This window comes from Anomaloglossus baeobatrachus, chromosome 8 (genome assembly GCF_048569485.1).
Source record: "Anomaloglossus baeobatrachus isolate aAnoBae1 chromosome 8, aAnoBae1.hap1, whole genome shotgun sequence".
Lineage (NCBI taxonomy): Eukaryota > Metazoa > Chordata > Amphibia > Anura > Aromobatidae > Anomaloglossus > Anomaloglossus baeobatrachus.
Window position 1 is genome coordinate 117,862,905 of NC_134360.1, and position 19,284 is coordinate 117,882,188.

At 45.9% G+C, this 19,284-nt stretch overlaps 1 protein-coding gene across 4 annotated transcripts in view; it reads left to right on the forward strand.

The window, feature by feature from the left end:
- FOXRED2 (FAD dependent oxidoreductase domain containing 2) overlaps positions 1-19,284 on the forward strand; it is a 422,513-nt gene that overhangs the window by 219,900 nt on the left and 183,329 nt on the right. The window lies entirely within an intron of this gene.

The following is a 19,284-nucleotide window of genomic DNA, read 5'->3' on the forward strand; positions in this document are numbered from 1 at the left end:
GCGACTAGTTTGTGAGTACATTGAAAGTTTGGGTCAAAAAAGAGGATATGCTGAGTTTAATACCACTCGTGATGAAATGCGGGCCCTTAATGAGCTACAACATGACTATGACATTGTTATAAAACCTTCTGATAAGGGAGGCAATGTCGTGGTTATGGACTGGGCGAGGTACAGGAATATGTGTAGGGTGATTTTGAGTGATACTACTGGTATCACTCAAATTGCTGGTACACCAGATTGGGCTCTAACCCTACTACTCTATTCCTAGGGCAGCTCAAACAAATTCTTTTGGATGGTCTAAACAATAATTTTATAAACAAAAATGAGTATGAATTCATGTTACCACTACACCCTATGACAGCTACATTCTATTGTCTGCCCAAGATTCATAAGGGTCTTAACCTTTTAAAAGGCAGATCCATTGTCTCTGGGATAGATGGACTGTGCCAGAATGTTGGAATTTATCTTGATCGGTTGCTAACCCCCTTTGTAAACTCATTAACATCTTTCACCCGAGACACCACTGATCTGTTAAGGAAGCTGGATGATGTTGCTCCCGAACCAGACGATATATTGTGCAGTATTGATGTCGAAGCTCTCTATTCATCAATAATACACTCGATGGGATTACATGCAGTTGAATTTTTTTCTAAAAACACGTGGTCGCCAGTTTTAAGGACACAATAGGTTTCTCCTCCAGATTTTAGAATTCTGTCTCACAAAAAACTAGTTCTTATTTGATGGACATGTCTACCACCAGCTCAGGGGCACGGCAATGGGGAGCCCTTGTGCTCCCTCTTATGCTAATTTGCTCCTGGACTGGTGGTAGGAGACATGTGTCTTTGGCGATGAGAATTCCCCAGGCCTAGAAAATATCGTTTTTTGGTCAAGATATATTGACGATATTTTTGTCATATGGAGAGGGAATCTACAGAGCTTTGACACATTTGTTACACATCTTAACAACAATGATATCGGTCTTACATTTACTAGTGAGAGTAGCACCACCCAGCTTCCTTTTTTGGATGTCCTTATATCAAGGGATGAGTCTGGGTCTTTGTCCACAAAAACATATAGGAAACCAACGGCCATCAATTCATTACTTCGCTAGGAGAGTAACCATCCACTCCCCCAGAAATGTGGCATTCGAAAAGGACACTACCTCAGACTCAGGCGAAATTGCTCTACGAACCGTGAATTCCAGGAGCAAGCCACAGATCTGAGAAAATGGTTTAGAGAAAGGGGGTATCCGGACTGTGTCTTAAAAAATGCATACCAAGAGGCGTGCGTGAGGGACAGAACAAGTTTGCTTGTCCCCTCCCCCAAGCAACCCGACGACGAAAACATTTGATTTATTACCACCTATAGCAATGGATCACATGCCCTTCTATCCATTCTAAGGAAACATTGGCCAATCCTCCAGATGGACGCAGATATTGGTGATTTGATGGGAAAACAACCACAATGCACATACCGCCGCAATAGATTGATACAAGACAGACTCAGTACATAGCCACTTTAATCCTCCAAAATAAACTACATGGCTAGCACATGGAATAATCGGATCATTTAAATGTAGCGGTTGTGTAGCCTGTTCGGCTATCAGAACTGGTAAAACTTTTCAGAGCCATATTACAGGCAGAACCTATTTAATTAGGTCTTTCATCAACTGTCGCACCACTGGTGTAATTTATAAAGCCACTTGCTCCTGTTTTATAGAGTATGTAGGGAAGACAAAGCGAGAATTAAGACGCAGGGTTGGAGAACATCTACGTGACATCGCAAACAAACGAGATACTCCATTGTCTAAACATATCAATCAAATTCACGGCGGAGACCTAAGGGGTTTAACCTTTATGGGCATTGACACCATCACCCAACCCATTCGGGGTGGTAACTGGGACAAAAGTCTCCTTCAACGGGAGACTTTTTGGATCTACACACTAGGTACCCAGGCCCCTATGGGTTTAAACGAAACTCTTACTTTTAGTTGTTTCCTTTGAGAGGGAAAGAATAGGGTGAGATAGGGCAAGCCATCGACGAATGGGGGCGCCATGACGTGACTGGTAGGGTGCCAACCTCCGCAGATAGGTAAAGCTAAATAATAGATCAAATTAGGGATAGCTGGATAGGAACTCTAGTTTACCCCTTCAAAAGATTTTTAACAATATCACCCTGGCCCTTTATCCCCCTTCTCTATTACATCAATTTCCCCTTCACGTCTAACATCTGTGACTCACTTCAATTTATGGAGGATTGGCCAATCTTCTCCATTTCCTTAACAACCATTGTCCCGATAGCCCGTAGGATAATCTTCTTATAAAGGACAGTTTGTAAACCAGGTTCTGTAGCTGGAATTCTGCCAATAATACCTTTTCTTGTTCTGTTTCTTTTCCATTGAAACAGTGGGGTTGGACGTTTTTTCCGTTTTTTCAGTTCCTATTTATAAGAGCGAAAATAAAAAATATCCCCTCTTTTCAAAATAACATATATGTACAATGCCATCAGCATCTAGTTTAAATCTATATACACTATATGTCATCATGGTGTATTTCTTCTGTATTTTCTTCATGGGATTATATGACCTTTACAGGCGATTATTTATGAACTAGAAGGTGGCCCGATTCTACGCATCGGGTATTCTAGAATTTACGTATTGTGTAGTTAATGTATGATTTTTGTTATATATATATATATATATATATATATATATATATATATATATATATATATATAGATAGATAGATGTTGTTGTGTGTAGTTACCAAGTGTTTGTGTAGGGCGCTGTACATGTTCTGGGTGTTGTCTGGGTGTGGCGGGGGGTGAGAGCGGTGTTGTTTGTGTATTGCGTTGTTTGTGGAGCGCTGTGTGTCTGTAGCGTTGTGTGTGTGTATTGCGCGGTTTGTGTGGGTGTGGGGTGTGTGTGTGTGTTTTGGGGGGAGGTATGTTTTGTGCAATGTGTGTGTTGTGCGGTATGTGCGTATATTTGTGTGTGCCGCGGTGTTTGTGTGTTGGGTGTTGTGTGTGTGCGGCGTTGTCTGTTTGTGTGGGTGTCTGTGTAGGGCAGTGTTTGTGGTTCCCAGTGTGTGTGTGTGTGGTGTGTTGTGCAGTGCGTGTGTGGCGGTGTGTGTGTGTGTGTGTTTTGGGGGGAGGTGTGCACCCTCCATCGTGCTCCATCCCCCCATGCTGCGCACCCCCCATCGTGCTCCATCCCCCATGCTGCGCACCCCCCATCGTGCTCCATCCCCCATGCTGCGCATTCCCCATCGTGCTCCATCCCCCATGCTGCGCACTCCCAAACGTGCTCCATCCCCCATGCTGCGCACTCCCCATCGTGCTCCATCCCCCATGCTGTGCACTCCCCATCGTGCTCCATCCCCCAAGCTGTGCACTCCCCATTGTGCTCCATCCCCCATGCTGCGCACTGCCCATCGTGCTCCATCCCCCATGCTGCGCACTCCCCATCGTGCTCCATCCCCCACGTTGCGCACTCCCCATCGTGCTCCATCCCCCATGCTGTGTACTCCCCATCGTGCTCCACAGTCACACATCAGACAGTATACATGCACACATCTGATCGCATACACTCACACACACCCCACTTGTCCCTATGCCCACCGGTGGGCGGTCCCAGCAGCTGTGCTGCACGCCGAGCTCCTCTGCCGACACTCACAGATCCGATCGCATATACTCACACACACACTCACACATCAGAACACACTCACACACATCCGATCGCATACACGCACACACACACACTCACACATCAGAACACACTCACACACACACACATCCGATCGCATACACGCACCACACACACTCACACATCAGAACACACTCACACACACACACATCCGATCGCATACACGCACCACACACACTGACGATATCGCACATACGCGCTCACACAATCACAACATCCGGATCACATGCTTCCGGCCATGTGATCCTCCGGCAGGTAATGGAAGGTCACTGCACGCACAGGATCGCCGCCGAGAAGCAAGCGATATCACGGTATGTTGTGAGTGTGTGGATGCGATCTGATGTGTGTGTGAGGTGTGTGTGTCTGTTCTTATGTGTGTGTGTGTCTATTCTTATGTGTGTGCGTGTGTGTGTGTGTTCCGCCGCTGTGTGTGTGGATGCGATCTGATGTGTGTGTGAGGTGTGTGTGAGAGTGAGTGTGATCTGATGTGTGTGTGAGGTGTGTGTGAGAGTGAGTGTGATCTGATGTGTGTGTGTGTGTCTGTTCTTATGTGTGTGCGTGTGTGTTCCGCCGCTGCAGGACCTTGATGCGCTCACCTCCGGGCGAGTGGCCATTCTGTGTGGGGGGCGGAGCCTGGGCGAGCGGCCAATCCATGCGGGGGGGGCGCTCACCTCCGGGCGAGTGGCCATTCTGTGTGGGGGGCGGAGCCGAGGCGAGCGTCCAATCCGTGAGGCCGAGCGTCCAATCCGTGCGGGGGGGCGGAGCCATGGCGAGCCCAGCGGCCAATCCGCTGTTTGTCACCGTAAGGACATGGCCAATCCGTGCGGGGGGGGGGCAGAGCCGAGGCGAGCGGCCAATCCGTGCGAGGGGGTGGAGCCGAGGCGAGCGGCCAATCCGTGCGGGGGGGGCGGGGCCATGGCGAGCCCAGCGGCCAATCCGCTGTTTGTCACCATAAGGACACAATTTTGGAGCAAGACAGACAGACAGACAGACAGAATAAGGCAATTATATATATAGATAGACTAAAAGCCATTAATTGCTTGTAAAAAGGCGATCACATAGGTATACAACCATGATAGCTATTATATAAACCTAGTTTGTGTCCGTAATGGTTCTATTTCCATGTTTAATCTGTTGGGGGCATGTTGCTAGTCAGTGGTCACATGATCATATCCTGATCTGTGACGTTCACGACCCAGCATGCACCTGGCCGCAAACTAATGGTGTGCACTGGATTTAGCCGATGACGCGGTGGTCACGTGATGAGCCCTGCGCTTCCTAACCCAACATGCATCTGACCAGGAACTAATGCTGTGCAGTTTACCAGACGATGAAGCAGCGGTCACGGGGTGACGTCTGCGATCATGTGACTGGGACACATATCGCGAGATTTCACGTCCAGTATGTTTCAGACCGGAAATAAAAGTACCGGTCAGTCCACTAGTACACGTGGATGCCACAGGAAGCACGGCCCCTGATAGAGTGCTATGGGTCATGCACAGGGAAAGATAAGCTCCATGCTCCTCTGACAAGGTAACCTCTTCTGCACACATTATTTTACCACTATGGGGTTTTTTATCTATTCACTCTGTTCCTAATACCACTCAGTCTGGTCTCTAGCTCACTCCATACTTTATACTACAGCCTCCCAAAGATCTCCCCTGATGAATCAATTCTGAGGAAACACGTCGGGAAGGGAAGGAGAGCATCTGAGCACCTATGTGGATTTGTACCAGGGGCTTTGTGAGAAATCTTAAAACTCTATACCCCAACTTTAAGGTAATATCCACATAATTTGTCTGGCAAAACGGACTGGTCATTACATGACAATGTGACGCCCTGGCCTATAAGGTTGTCACAGGGTATTGTGCAATCTGCCCTTCTGCATGATATCCACCTCCTTCTTGGTTACGGGTCCCTGACCTTTGGTGTTGCTAAGAACAAGCTAATCAAAACCCTAGGAGCACTCTGCACCACACCCACCAGACACACCAGTGAACAGCCTGAAGGGAATAGGGCTGGCCACTTGGGGGGTTGGTTAAGGGGAGGTCAGGTGTGTTAGGAGACAGTTAGTCAGTGGAGGAGCGACTCTCAAGTGGAGAGGTCAGGAGCTGGGCTCCTCGTTTACTAGGTGGCAGAAGTTGGTCTGGGCTTGGTAGGAACTGGACCCCGGTCGCAGGGGATCGTAACAAGGGGCACGGACTGTCGAGGACAGCCGGCGGCCTTGTGTCATCACCGGGCAGGGGCCAGGGCACGACTGGGTACGTGGACCCCAGGCCAGGAAGTAGCTTCAGACGTCCTGGTAATTCACCGGACGAGGACAGAGCTTTCAAGATCCGTTCTCCACCTGCTCCAAAATCGGGGTACTAGTGCAACGAGGGGGATAGGACTTTCCCACTGCATAGTCCAGAAAATCCCAAGCGTGAACCCTGAGAGCAAGCTCACTCCATTAGCCATACGGGTGAGCGGGACCCATTTAGTTTTAAGCTGAAAGGGACCAACTACAGAAAAAAGGTGCCAAGGTCACAGGCTAACAAGCAACACCAACGGGCACAGGATCCAGGCGTGCTCCCTCCCTGCTGCAGTGGCATCAAGAACTTTGGTTTACCACGGTTGTCAGCGTTATTGGATTGAGTGAGTACACAATTAACCCTTACCGACCTGACGGCACCTCCCCGACACCATCACCGAGTCCCGGGGCATCCCCCCTACCCGTGGAGGGGTTAAACACCTGGCTGCCCACACCATCACCACCGGGTACTCCCAGCCGCAGCGGTGGTACTTTACCCTTACCACACACCACAGGTGGCGTCACGAACTTTCCACACCGTGCCCTATACATAGCCCCCCTTTATTTGAGTGGCCGCACGACCCCCGGGTCCGGACATCCCTCGAGCCACCATGGATCCGAATCCGAGCAGCCTGGCTGCTGACGCGGGGGCCGGCACAACATCCTAAATTTTGCCAGAGGCATGTTCAACAAATTGCGGTAATACAGTCATTTTAACTACAAATCATATGACATCTTTTTGCTAAATAATTAAAGTTGTCTTGCTAGAATAATCTTTGACTGCAATTCACTGGGTTTAGGTTTATCTCAACAAAAAATAACCCCTTGATATATGAATTAATACCCAATTGTTTTTATCTTCACTTTTGTGGTATTTGATCTTATGGTGTTTCTTTGGACTAATGTCCTTTTAATATATTAATTAAAAGTTAATTTTTATTACCATTTGCTGACACACAGATGGAGACCACCAAAAGAAAGTGCAGCAGGAGAGGCTGTGTCAGAGGGGGGGTGAGCCAGGTTTCAGTGAGGCCGAGGAAAGAAAGTTTATTAGTGATGAAAAGATCATGGAAGTAGGAAATTTTGTTGCAGACGGAGCGAGCGTTCCATAGGTCTCCTGTTAGTGGGACTCGGGAAGCAGGGGCTGGGTGAATGGGTATAAGGCTAGAAAAGTTGCGAAAATTTGTCATAGATCGTGGATGAGGGTTCGAAGTGACAATGGGAATGTGGTGAGGAGGACCAGGATTGGGGGAGATATCTCCAGCAGTGAGGAGAAGCAGAGAGAGTGTTAGTAGGTGGGAGCAGGAGAGGCCATAAGGTGGCCTTGTGTGTCTGGAGACACAGGGTGTAATGTGGAGGAAGAGATCTGAGGAGAGGGTGAGATGGGTGGGGAGGATAGAGGGAGAGATGACCAGGTCATTACTGGGTTTAGGGATCAGGGGGGTAAGTAAAAAATGAAGTATTATAGGGGTGAAGGTAACACTAATTCGGCCTAATTCAACGCATCATACTTATAAGGTGCATACTTTTATTGGTGCAGACTTCAGAGGCCCCAATATATCCACACACAAGTGTAATCAGCTGTGAAGGGGTGGGGTGCAACAGGAACCTCTTGGTCAATCAATCAAAGAAACCAGATGCAACATTACATAAAAAACGCAATAAAATGCATTAACAAAAACTCGGCAAAAACGCACTGAAACACGATAAAAAAGCATGCTTTTTTATGCGTTTTTTGGCCAGAGGGTGTGTTTTCTGTTAAAGGGTGCAAATTTTGGCCAAAGAAACAAAAGTGCAACGTGCGCACATACACTACAGGGAGGAAAAAATGAAAACGAAAAGTGAAAAAGTGTAAGAACAAAAGGTGGCTTGGTCCTTAAGGGTTAAAAACAGAAAAAAAAACCCTCCTAAAGTGTCAGTTTTAATATTGTTATTATTAAAGGACTGTAGTGGCAAAAATTTACACCCCTAGGTGAATTAGTTAAAGGATGTAGTGTCAAAAATCATTTTGAGAGCTGAGCCAGGTACCTGCTCTAACAGCAGAAACCATAGCTAGTTCAAATTTCTGCTGCCTAAACATTTAGATGCCACTGACAGTGACACTTAAATTATTCTGTCATGTGCTCCCTTTCCACTTCTCCCACATGACTTGATCACGGGGTGCTGGTGAGTTTCCATGGCAGACGGGCCTACTGATTGATCCCTTTTCCTTATTTAAAAAAAACAACAATATTTAGTGTAACCATGACTGCAAAAGTTAATAAATTAACCCCTTCACCCATTGACGATTTTTTTTTTTTGTTTTCTCCTCCATTAGTTTTACCATATACTGTACTGAAAAATGGGGGAAAAAAATCCAAGTGCGGTGAAATTGCAAAAAAAAGTGCAATTTCATAATTATTTTTTTTTATTTACCGTGTTTACTACTTTGAAAAACTGACCTGGCATTATGATTCCCCAGGTCGGTATGAGTTTGTAGTTACCAAACATGTTTAGTTTTACTTTTATCTAAGTAAATAAAATTCAGAACTTTGTAAAAAAGTTACGCTTTTGTATACATTTTCCGAGACCTATATCATTTTTACTCTTCGATACTCATAGTCCCTGGCCAGTTATCAAAATCCTTTCTCACTGAAACACCACAACAGCGTGTCAGAGTAAGGGTGGCGTTACACGAGACGATATATCGTGCGATTTATTACCCGTGTGGCACAAAGTCATTAAACCCCCGTCACACGTACTTACCTCCTTAATGACGTCGTTGTGGGCGGCGAACATCCTCTTCCTGAAAGGGGGAGGGAAGTTCGGCGTCACAGCGACGTCACACATCGGCCGCCCAATAGAAGCGGAAGGGCGGAGGTGAGCGGGACGTAACATCACGCCCACCTCCTTCCTTCCACGTTGCCGGCGGGATGCAGGTAAGTTGTTGTTCGTCGTTCCCGGGGTGTCACACGTAGCAATGTGTGCTGCCACGGGAACGACGAACAACCGGCGCGCAGATGGAGGAACGACATTATGGAAATGAACGACGTGTCAACAAGCAACGATAAGGTGAGTATTTTTGCTCGTTAACATCTCTAACGATGCCGGATGTGTGTCATGAATTCCGTGACCCCGCCGACATATCGCACGATATATCGTACCGTGTAACGCCGCCCTAAAACTTACACAGCTGCAATAAAGCAGTTTTAACCTCCAGCTGTGACCACAAGTAACCTGAGTGACATCACCGCTCATTGCTGAGGCTCAGTCTTTGCCTGAAACCCACAGCAGGCTGTCATGTTCTACGCCCACATGCTGTGTCTTCAGTAATGTAGCAGAGCTGGAATTGTCATGGGACCTTGTGTGAATTACGTTGGACATGAGTGTTTTAAGGGTTAATAAAGGGGTGAAAGAGGGTGGTTTTTTTTGTATTTTATGTCAAATAAAGGATTTTGCAGAGTTTGTGTTTATTTCTTTTCACTTACAGTTTTGTAATGGGGGGGTCTCATAGATGCATCCCATTACTAATCTAGGGCTTAGTGGCAGGTGTGAACTGTCATTAACCTTTTATTACCACGATTACCACCGCAGCAGGGCAGTCGGGATGAGCTGGGTAAGGTACCAGGAAGTTCGCAGCAAATGGATGCAACAATCCTGGGCAGCTATAATCTGCTATTTTTAGGCTGGGGGGCCCAATAACCATGGTGTCACGTGTATAGGGACAGGTTCAGGGCTAGTTCTAGCCTTATCATCTAGACCAGGGGTCTCAAACACTGCTAGGTATATTGGCCACACATAGAAAAAAAATAATTTGGGGGGCCACATTCTTTGCAGGACAAAGTGATATTTTTATTGGTGCCAAATTTTTTTCTATACACCTTTTGAGCACTGTTTTTGAACTTTTTTTTGTTCGGTTATTATACCAAACATGCACTTTTTTTTGTTTTAATATAAAAAAAAAACAACAAAAAACATTTTTGACGGTAACAAAAATTCATGCTTTATTTTTTTGTTTACATTTTAAGCCTTTCTTGTAATTAATATAGTTTTACAATTAGCATCCTATAGCAATTGTGGCCAACATCTTTTAGTAATGTTCCCTGTCACGAACAGCCGAGGGAGTCACTCATTTATCCCGCAGCTGTTCGCTGGTTTGTCACAAACACGACTACTCTCTAGCGCCCCCCTTGTCGGCAGGCCACTTTTGGTACTGCAGGAAAATGAACAGAATGAGGCTGCTGAGCTAATAATGCCAAATATTGGAGGTCTCTCAGCAAGGTTAAATGTATATCTCACCGATTCCCGCTAATGGAATATATATATATACCTCGGTACCCTTAATGATAGCACTCCAATAATTCTATGCAATAATAATTACGCTGCCACCACCCTGACTTTCTACAGGTAGCTGGGGACTCGTTACAGATAGCATAAAGCCCTTCGGGATTTTGGATTCGTATATAAAGCATGAGGAAAGAAGCTATTAAATTTTATATATTTAATCCGTTAATAGGCAGTGTTTAAAAAATATACAAGAATTTACAAAAGGGAACAATACAATTACAGTACAGACAGTTACATAAAAATAAAACGTATAAACATGAAACTTACTAAACTTGTGCCATAGATGTAACGTCTGAATTTAGGGAGGGAGGGGCTCCAAGAGAAGAAGATGGTAGAATTCGGCCAGCATCACTCTTAAGGCCCTGTCACACACAGAGATAAATCTTTGGCAGATTTGTGGTTGCAGTGAAATCATGGACATATTGTTCCATTTGTACACAGCCACAAACCTGACACTGATTGTCCACAATTTCACTGCAACCACAGATCTACCGCAGATTTATCTCTGTGTGTGACAGGGCCTTTACTGATGCCCTCCAGTACTGACTGACCCCCCTCAAGGAGCTAGTCGTTTTTATGCCCTTAGGTAACCACCCTCTCTGTGACCTCATTTTACAGTCTCTTGTGAGCTGTGCCGAGATTATCACAAAGTTCTTTCATTCTAGCTTTTCACATATCTTTGCCCCTGGGCCACACAGGTGAAAGATATTAGCGTCATATTTTATATCTCGATTTTACATTTACATAGATACCAAACAGCACACATCTAGCATGATTTTACTGGCCAATACTCATTTGTTGCGATACCAGCGGTCTCCCAGTTAAATTAAATGGAGTGCTGGGTTCAGCGCTCTACAGGGATTCTGGTAATATGCTTTTAATTTTTCTAGCATTCACGTAGTGCTTTAAAACTGTTTTGGAAGTTTTCCCTCCAACAGAACAAAGGGATGTCTTTCTTTGCATCCTTTGGTTGCAGTTCTACCATCACCCAAAGTCATAAATACCTAAACTTTCAGGCCGATTTAATCGTCATGACGATCTGTGGCTGATGGCAAATAGGGGGGTGAGGACCCTTCGAGAGTTTTACATGACATCCCCCATCCTATTCCCCTTCTTGTAGTAATGTTCCCATCCTGGTTCCTATTCTGTAGTAATGTACCCATCCTTGTACCCATCCTGTACTAATGTGCCCATCCTATAGTAATGTGCCCCAATCCTTGTCCCTATCCTGCAGTAATGTGGCCATCCTGAAGTAATGTGCCCATCTTTGTCCCCATCCTTTAGTAATGTGCCCATATTTGTCCCCTTTTAGAAATGTGCCCCATACTTGTCCCCATCCTGTAGTAATGTCCCCATCCTTGTTCCCTGTAGTAATGTGCCCAAGCCCTGTCCCCATCATGTAGTAGTCTGCCTATCCTGTAGTAACATGTACCAGCCTTTTCCCATTTAACTGATGTGCCCCATCCATGTCCCCATCCTGTAGTAATGGACTCATCATGTAGTAATGTGCCCAACCTTGTCCCCTTTTACTAATGTGCCCCATCCTGTAGTAATATGCCCCATCCTTGACCCCATCCTATAGTAATGTGCCCATTCCTTGTTCCCTTGTAGTATATATATATATATATATATATAGTAATGTGCCCATCCTGTAGTAATGTGCCCCATACTTGTTCCCTTATAGTAATGTGCCGATCATGTAGTAATGTGCCCCATCCTTGTTCCCTTGTTTTAATGTGCCCATCCTGTAGTAATGTGCCCCATCCTTGTTCCCTTGTAGTAATGTGTCCATCCTGTAGTAATGTGCCCCATCCTTGTTCCCTTGTAGTAATGTGCCCATCCTTTAGTATTGTGCACATACTGTAGTAATGTGCCAATCCTTGGCCCCTTTTACTAATGTACCCATGCAGGTCCTCTTTGTTGTGAATGTTAGTTATGCTTTTGCTGCTGTGAGGCTCCCTCTTGTGGCCAGGAATGGTTTGGACAGAGACCAGGTGTGTTGAGCAATGGGCGTTTCCATTGCTAACTCTCTTCTTATTTAAACCCTGGTCTGCTAGCAGGCTATGCCGGATGTCAGTTGTTCTTTGTTCACCAGCCTGCTTCATCCTCCTCCAGACCACATCTACCCCAGATAAGTGCTTGGCTCTTTATTTGTTGTTTGGTTCTTTTTATCTTATCTGAGTTTGTCATTTGCTGTGGTTATTGTCAGTTTATTTGCATGCAGTTGCTTAGCTGGGAAGTTCTCAGTTGCTTAGCTGGGAAGCTCCCTTCAGCTATGTTTGGAGTATTGCTCCTATTAGTCCATGTGTTTGTTGCTTCTTGAATTTGTAATCGTTCCTGCTTTCTGTTCATTGGTATGACAAGAGCGCCTGGTATAGGACGGAGTTCAGATCTAGCGATCTGAGGGCTTTTTGTACTATCAGGTTTTTGGATTTTTGCAGGGTTTTTCTCTGGCCACCATCAGTCCCTTTCCTATCCTGTCCTATTTAGTCACTAGGGCCTCACCGTTTGCTAATCCTATCATCTATCTGTGTATTGTGTTTTCCTATATCACCGCAGTCTTTGAATGTGGGGGGCTTGCTATTCTTTATCTATTTTCTGAGGCAGAGAGTTATTCATCTTTCCTTCCTTTAGGATAGCTAGTTCTCCGGCTGGGTTCGCGGTGCACAGGATGTTAGTTCACCCCTCGGCTACTTCTAGTGTTGATGGTTAGTAAGGGGATGGCGGCCAGATTAGTTGCCAATGCTCTTGTCACCTTTTACCAATGATTTATGGTGGTCTTCCATGGTTCCGGATCATAACACCTCTTCTTGTAATAATGTCCCCTTTACTGATTCCTCTTCTTATAACCATCCTGGTATCCTGGTCCCCTATTATGCCATTCTACATATACACACTTACACACATACACACACTCGCACGAAAACATTCTTCTTACCTGTCATCTGTTCCCTCGGCGTTCTCTACCCTGCTTCTTGCAGCCCATAGGCATGAGCCCCCCTTGACGATTGCGGCTGCTGTTAGCGCTTCATCTGAAATTCAGATGAACGTTTTGCTACCGCGCAGAGTCAAGCTCTCTCTGCACTATTCCAATGGCAGCCACCGGCCAATCAGAGGCAAGCAGGTGACGTCATACGCATCAGCTGCCTGCCTCCGATTGGTCAGTGGCCGCTATTGGAATAGTTATGCAGAGAGAGCTTGCCTCTGTGCAGCACCACTAAAACATTCTCAAATAAAGCAATGAGCAGTGACAGCTGCTGCCCCTGCACCAGCCGCGATGTTCAAGGGGGACACGTGTCTGAGGGCCACAAAAAGCAGCCTTGATGGGGTCGCATGTGACCTGCGGGTCACTTGTTTGGGACCGCTGATCTAGACCATGCACTTTAAACGGGTTTTTTTCCTTTAGGCACTTGTGGGGTTAATGAATTTTCTTTTGCAGCAGCAGACTGCTTTAACTGGCAGTAATTAATCAATTGCCGAATGGGATTTAAGCCCTCTGCTTCCTGGACTTGTTGCTGGTTATTCTATTCAGTTAGGAGCTAGCCAGGGAGCAGAGAAGACATCTTGTTCACTACTGCTGCTATCTGCGGTTTGTGGTAAATTGCTTTACTACCTCTTTTTCTTTATACCCTTACCCGCGCACCTTCTGTTATCCCTAGTGCAGGTTTCTGGAGTGTATATTTTTTGTTCTGTGTTGATGGGATGTTGGGCTCCATCTGGGTCCATCCCCTGGGTGGTGGGGACACAGTTGTTAGGGCCTGGACAGAAGACAGGGTCACGTTGGAGGTTCAACCCTGACTACCATTTAGTCTACTATCAGGATAAGGGACAGCTCAGGGTCCTTAATCGTAGGGTCAGCCTAGGAGCCCTGTACCATCCTATACCTCCACCGTTAGACATGGGTCTCCCCAGTCTGAGAGTGTGATGCCCTGGCAAAACCAGGTAGTCACAGAAAGAGTTAATCCTCCTTGGCAGCTACACAATCCCCTGCACCAGCCAATCAGGCCCTACTCATCCCCTCCCCAGGAAAAGCGAGGGGAGCGAGAGGAGCTAAGGAGGTGGAGAGAGTTTTAGTTTCAGTTGTGCAGTAGTCAGTGAAGCGCTGACAGGGGAAGCTTGGAGCTCCCCGGGAGAAGGTGGTAACCGGGGTTGGAGCCCTGAACTACCGGAATAGGTGGCTGTGAGAGCCACAGGCGACGGAGATCCGGTCGCGGGGATCCTGAGGTGACGGGGACAGGGTTGTAGCCCGCCGGTGCTGATGGAGAGGGACCTGATCCGGAGGCCGTTCAAATAGACTAGTCCAGACAAGAAAGAGACAGACAGAGTGGGGAAAGAAGGGCCCTGGCTGTACATATGTTTGTGGGACCCGAAGACACCCGCCAAAGGTGACCGGCCATTTGGCAAGTTGGTTGACAAAACAGACTCTGTGTTTCCTGACCCTACACATGAAAGCAGCCTCATCCAGCACCAGGACAACCGAACTGTGTGCTGATCCCTGCAAGCCCTGCCACCACCACAACTCCCAATTGCTGCCCCACACCATCAGTCCCCGGCACAGTCCCCAGAGGCAGCGGCGGTGCCGCCATCTCATCACCGCAACCCACGGGTGGTGTCACAGACAATCTCCCTTTACATATTCCCCTTTTGTTGTGGAGCCTGGGATCACAGACCGGGTCACACCACCTCTAGAAGCGACCCCATTGGCCCGGTTCTGAGTACCCCCTATCCCTGGGCGACACAAGAGTACCAGCCCCAGCTGTCGCCTTTATCATGGCTGGGTATCAAAATTAGGGAGACCGCACGCCATTGTTTAAAATGATTTATTTCAATCATTTATAAAAAATGTCGTTTGTGGTCCCTCTTATTTTGATACACAGTTAAGGTAAGCACATGGCTGGGGGCTGCAGCCTGTAGCTGTATGCTTTATCTGTTCTGGGTATCATAATATGGGGGACCCTATGCCAATTTTTTTATTTATTTTTCCAGCAATATAGACACACAGACAGCATCTCTGATTGAAAACAGTCACACACGCTGTCACACAGGGTGGGGACGTGTCTGACTGCAACCAGAGATTCGGGGATTGCCAATGGGCAGGGGAAGCAGTGCATTTGCATGAAGGATAATGAGCGGCCCCGGAAGTAGTGTTATAGCCGCGCAGAGACTGGTAAGCATGAGACGCTTGCTCCAACCCCCTAGCCCTTCTCCCATCGTTTTCAAGAGCCTGATTCGGCTCCCCATAGACTTATATCAATATATCAATTCTGGGCCAGAACCGGGGTTATTTTTTTGTTTCTTTTTTTTAAACCTGGTTGGATCCGCCGATCCCAGATATCTTCAAGTCTGACCATCACTAATGAAAAACCCTCCTAAGCTAATTATGTGGGCACGCAGATCATGGGAAGCTGAATATAATTATTCCTTGATATCTGTGATCCAATGTCTTAATCCAGAGAGATAAACATTTTTCTTATATGTAAATGAGCTGCTAAAATCCATGGGCTGAACACTGATCTCCCTGAGAATCTGCATCCAGACATTATTTTAAATGAAAGAGAGTGTTACCAGTGTGATACATGTAACTAACAGAGCACAGTAGAACTGAACTTTGTCTTCTTAAAAACACATTTGCTGCAGCTCTCACAGCTTTGCTATGTTGCAATAATAGCTGCGTGTGAGATGGAAGCTGAAGCACTATAGATGTGTTGAGTGCTGTACTGTGTCATTTATAATCACACACAGCTCTGCCGAGAACTAAAGGCCCAGTCACACTAAACAACATCGCTAGCAACATCGCTAGCAACATCGCTGGCAACATCGCTGCTAACGAACAACTTTTGTGACGTAACAGCGATGTTGCTAGTGATGTTGCTTAGTGTGACATCCAGCAACAACCCGGCCCCTGCTGTGAGGTCGTTGGTTGTTGCTGAATGTCCTGGGCCATTTTTTAGTTGTTGCTCTCCCGCTGTGAAGCACACATCGTGTGTGACAGCGACAGAGCAACAACTAAATGTGCAGACAGCAGGAGCCGGCTTCTGCGGACTCTGGTAACCACAGTAAACATCGGGTAACCAAGAAGCCCTTACCTTGGTTACCCGATATTTACCTTCGTTACCAGCCTCCGCCGCTCTCAGCTGTCAGTGCCGGCTCCTGCTCTGTGCACATGTAGCTGCAGTACACATTGGGTAATTAACCCCATGTGTACTGTAGCTAGGAGAGCAGGGAGCCAGCGCTAAGCAGTGTGCGCGGCTCCCTGCTCTCTGCACATGTAGCTGCAGTACACATTGGGTAATTAACCCCATGTGTACTGTAGCTAGGAGAGCAGGGAGCCAGCTCTAAGCAGTGTGCGCGGCTCCCTGCTCTCTGCACATGTAGCTGCAGTACACATTGGGTAATTAACCCCATGTGTACTGTAGCTAGGAGAGCAGGGAGCCAGCGCTAAGCGGTGTGCGCTGGTTACCAAGGTAAATATCGGGTTGGTTACCCGATATTTACCTTAGTTACCAAGCGCAGTATCGCTTCCACGCGGCGCTGCTGGCTGGGGGCTGGTCACTGGTTGCTGGTGAGCTCACCAGCAACTCGTGTAGCCACGCTCCAGCGATCCCTGCCAGGTCAGGTTGCTGGTGGGATCGCTGGAGCATCACAGTGTGACATCTCACCAGCAACCTCCTAGCAACTTACCAGCGATCCCTATCAGGTTGGATCGTTGTTGGGATCGCTGGTAAGTTGTTTAGTGTGACTGGGCCTTAAGAGCTGGAAGAAGCAATTACATGTCTCACACTTGTAACACCTCCTTTTATTTACAATAATCTCTAGAGGCAGAATCTCATGCAGTTTAGTGTCTGGAACATAGCTTGGAACAGCTCATTTATATATGTGTAAGAAAAACATGGCTTTCTCTAGAATAAAGCATTACATTACAGATATTAGGGTATCAGTTTATTCAACGTTCTATCACCTTTATGTCCATGTAGATGGCATAGGATGGCTGAACCTTCTTACAGATTCCCTTTAAAGGGAATTTGATGGCTGATTGAGGACAATATGTGTGTGAATAGGAACAGACCAGTCAATCTAGAGCAATAGAGAGGGTAGACACTACCAGGAACATGCCTCTTAAGACTGCTTTACACGCAGAAAAGAGGCGGTTCGCCGGTCACAGCGACATTGCTAGGCAGGTAAGTATGTGTGACGGGTCCGAGCGATTTTGTGCGCCACGGGCAGCGATTTGCCCGTGACGCACAAACGATGGGGGCCGCTATGCACGCTAACGATCTCGCTAGCGAGATCGCAGCGTGTAAAAGCGGCCTTTAGAATAGTAATTCGATACCCATAGTCCCTGGCCACTTTTCAAAATTTCTCACTGAAACACCTGAATAGCGTTTCAGTGTAAAACTTACACAGCTCCAAAAAAGCAGCCAGTTTCATGCTGTCCATTGTTCAGGCAGTATGAATCACCTGTCAGTTTCACCTTAAATTATAACCTGGAATTTACATATTCTTAAAATTAAACATGTAAGTAAATTTAACCCTTTAAAAACCTAGTGATTTTTTCTTTTTAGAACTTTTTTCTTTTTTTTCCCCATCTCCTTTTTTAAAGAGCAATACCTTTTTATTTTTCCATTGACATAACCATGTAAGGAAGGACTTGTTTTTAATAGGACGAGTTGTAGTTTTGAATGACACCATTTTTTTTTTAATATTCCGTGTACTGCAAAATGTAAAAAAAAAAAATAAAAAAATGTAGGTGCAGAAAAATTAGTAAGAAAACAAATGCAATTCTGCCGTCACTTTTTCGGTTTTGTTTTTAGGCAATCATTCTATAACACAAATATGTATACAAATTATTCTCTGGGTCTTTACTATTATGGCAATACTAGCTTACATATTTTTTTTATATATATATGTAAATGGGGAACAAAAAAAGCGTGATTTTGTTAAAATTTTAGGTACTTAGTTAGGAACAGTGAGAGCGAGCTGCCGTGGAATGGGGGCACCACAAACCTAGGGTGCTTAAAGCCTCATTGTTAGGTAGGACACCGATAAGGGATAGTTATATCTCCTAGGGTCCAATCTCTATTAATCTATTAGATACACCTACCTCAGACCCCTCTACAAAACTTCCTATACCTTTCCACTAAGTGGGCACTTACACACTACATGCACTTGTATGTTTGATGGTTTGTTCGATTTGAGAGTTTTTAATCGATTATTAATAAAATGTACTTATTTTATGGATATTTAATTGTTTATGGTCTAAACGCTTGAGGTACCCTTGTTCTTATTTTTCTTGGTCTGTTCATGGGGATACAGAACAAGTAATCGGCCGATACAAGAGTCAGCTGATCTGAACTCAGCTGAGCTCCTAACCACACAGCCTGCACACGGTCACATGTGATCGGCAGCAGGCAGTGATTGCTTAACCTGCATCCACAGCATGTGCGGGTTGTCAGATCAATAGTTCAGCTGACTCCCGATCAGCTGACTCCAGTGCCAGCAGAGCCGGAAAATGAAGAAGAACAGATTGAAGAAAGAAATTACATCAAATCTTTTTTTTTTTTTCTTCACCAATCTTTAATATCATTGTTCACTGATAAAAAAAAAATGCATAAAAACGCAGTGAACAAAAACGCAGAAAAACGCATGCTTTTTTATGCGTTTTTGCTGCGGATGCGTTTTTGTGCGTTTTTTGCGGCCAAAAACGCAACATCTTTGGAGCTAAAAAAAAAAGTGGTTAGGTGCGCACATACCCTTATATAGACAGTATCAGCCGCATGTGGAGAGAGCTCAGCTCTTCAGCCTTCTTCACTCACAATCACTGCCGTAATCAGGAAGATGTATTACACTATGGCTTACTGCCTTGAATACACATTCAGTTTGGCCAAACCTGATGAAATCCTTGGGATTGACTAATCTTGTAATTTCTATTGGGTCTCCTGTCAAGTATTGTAGGAGATAAAGTATG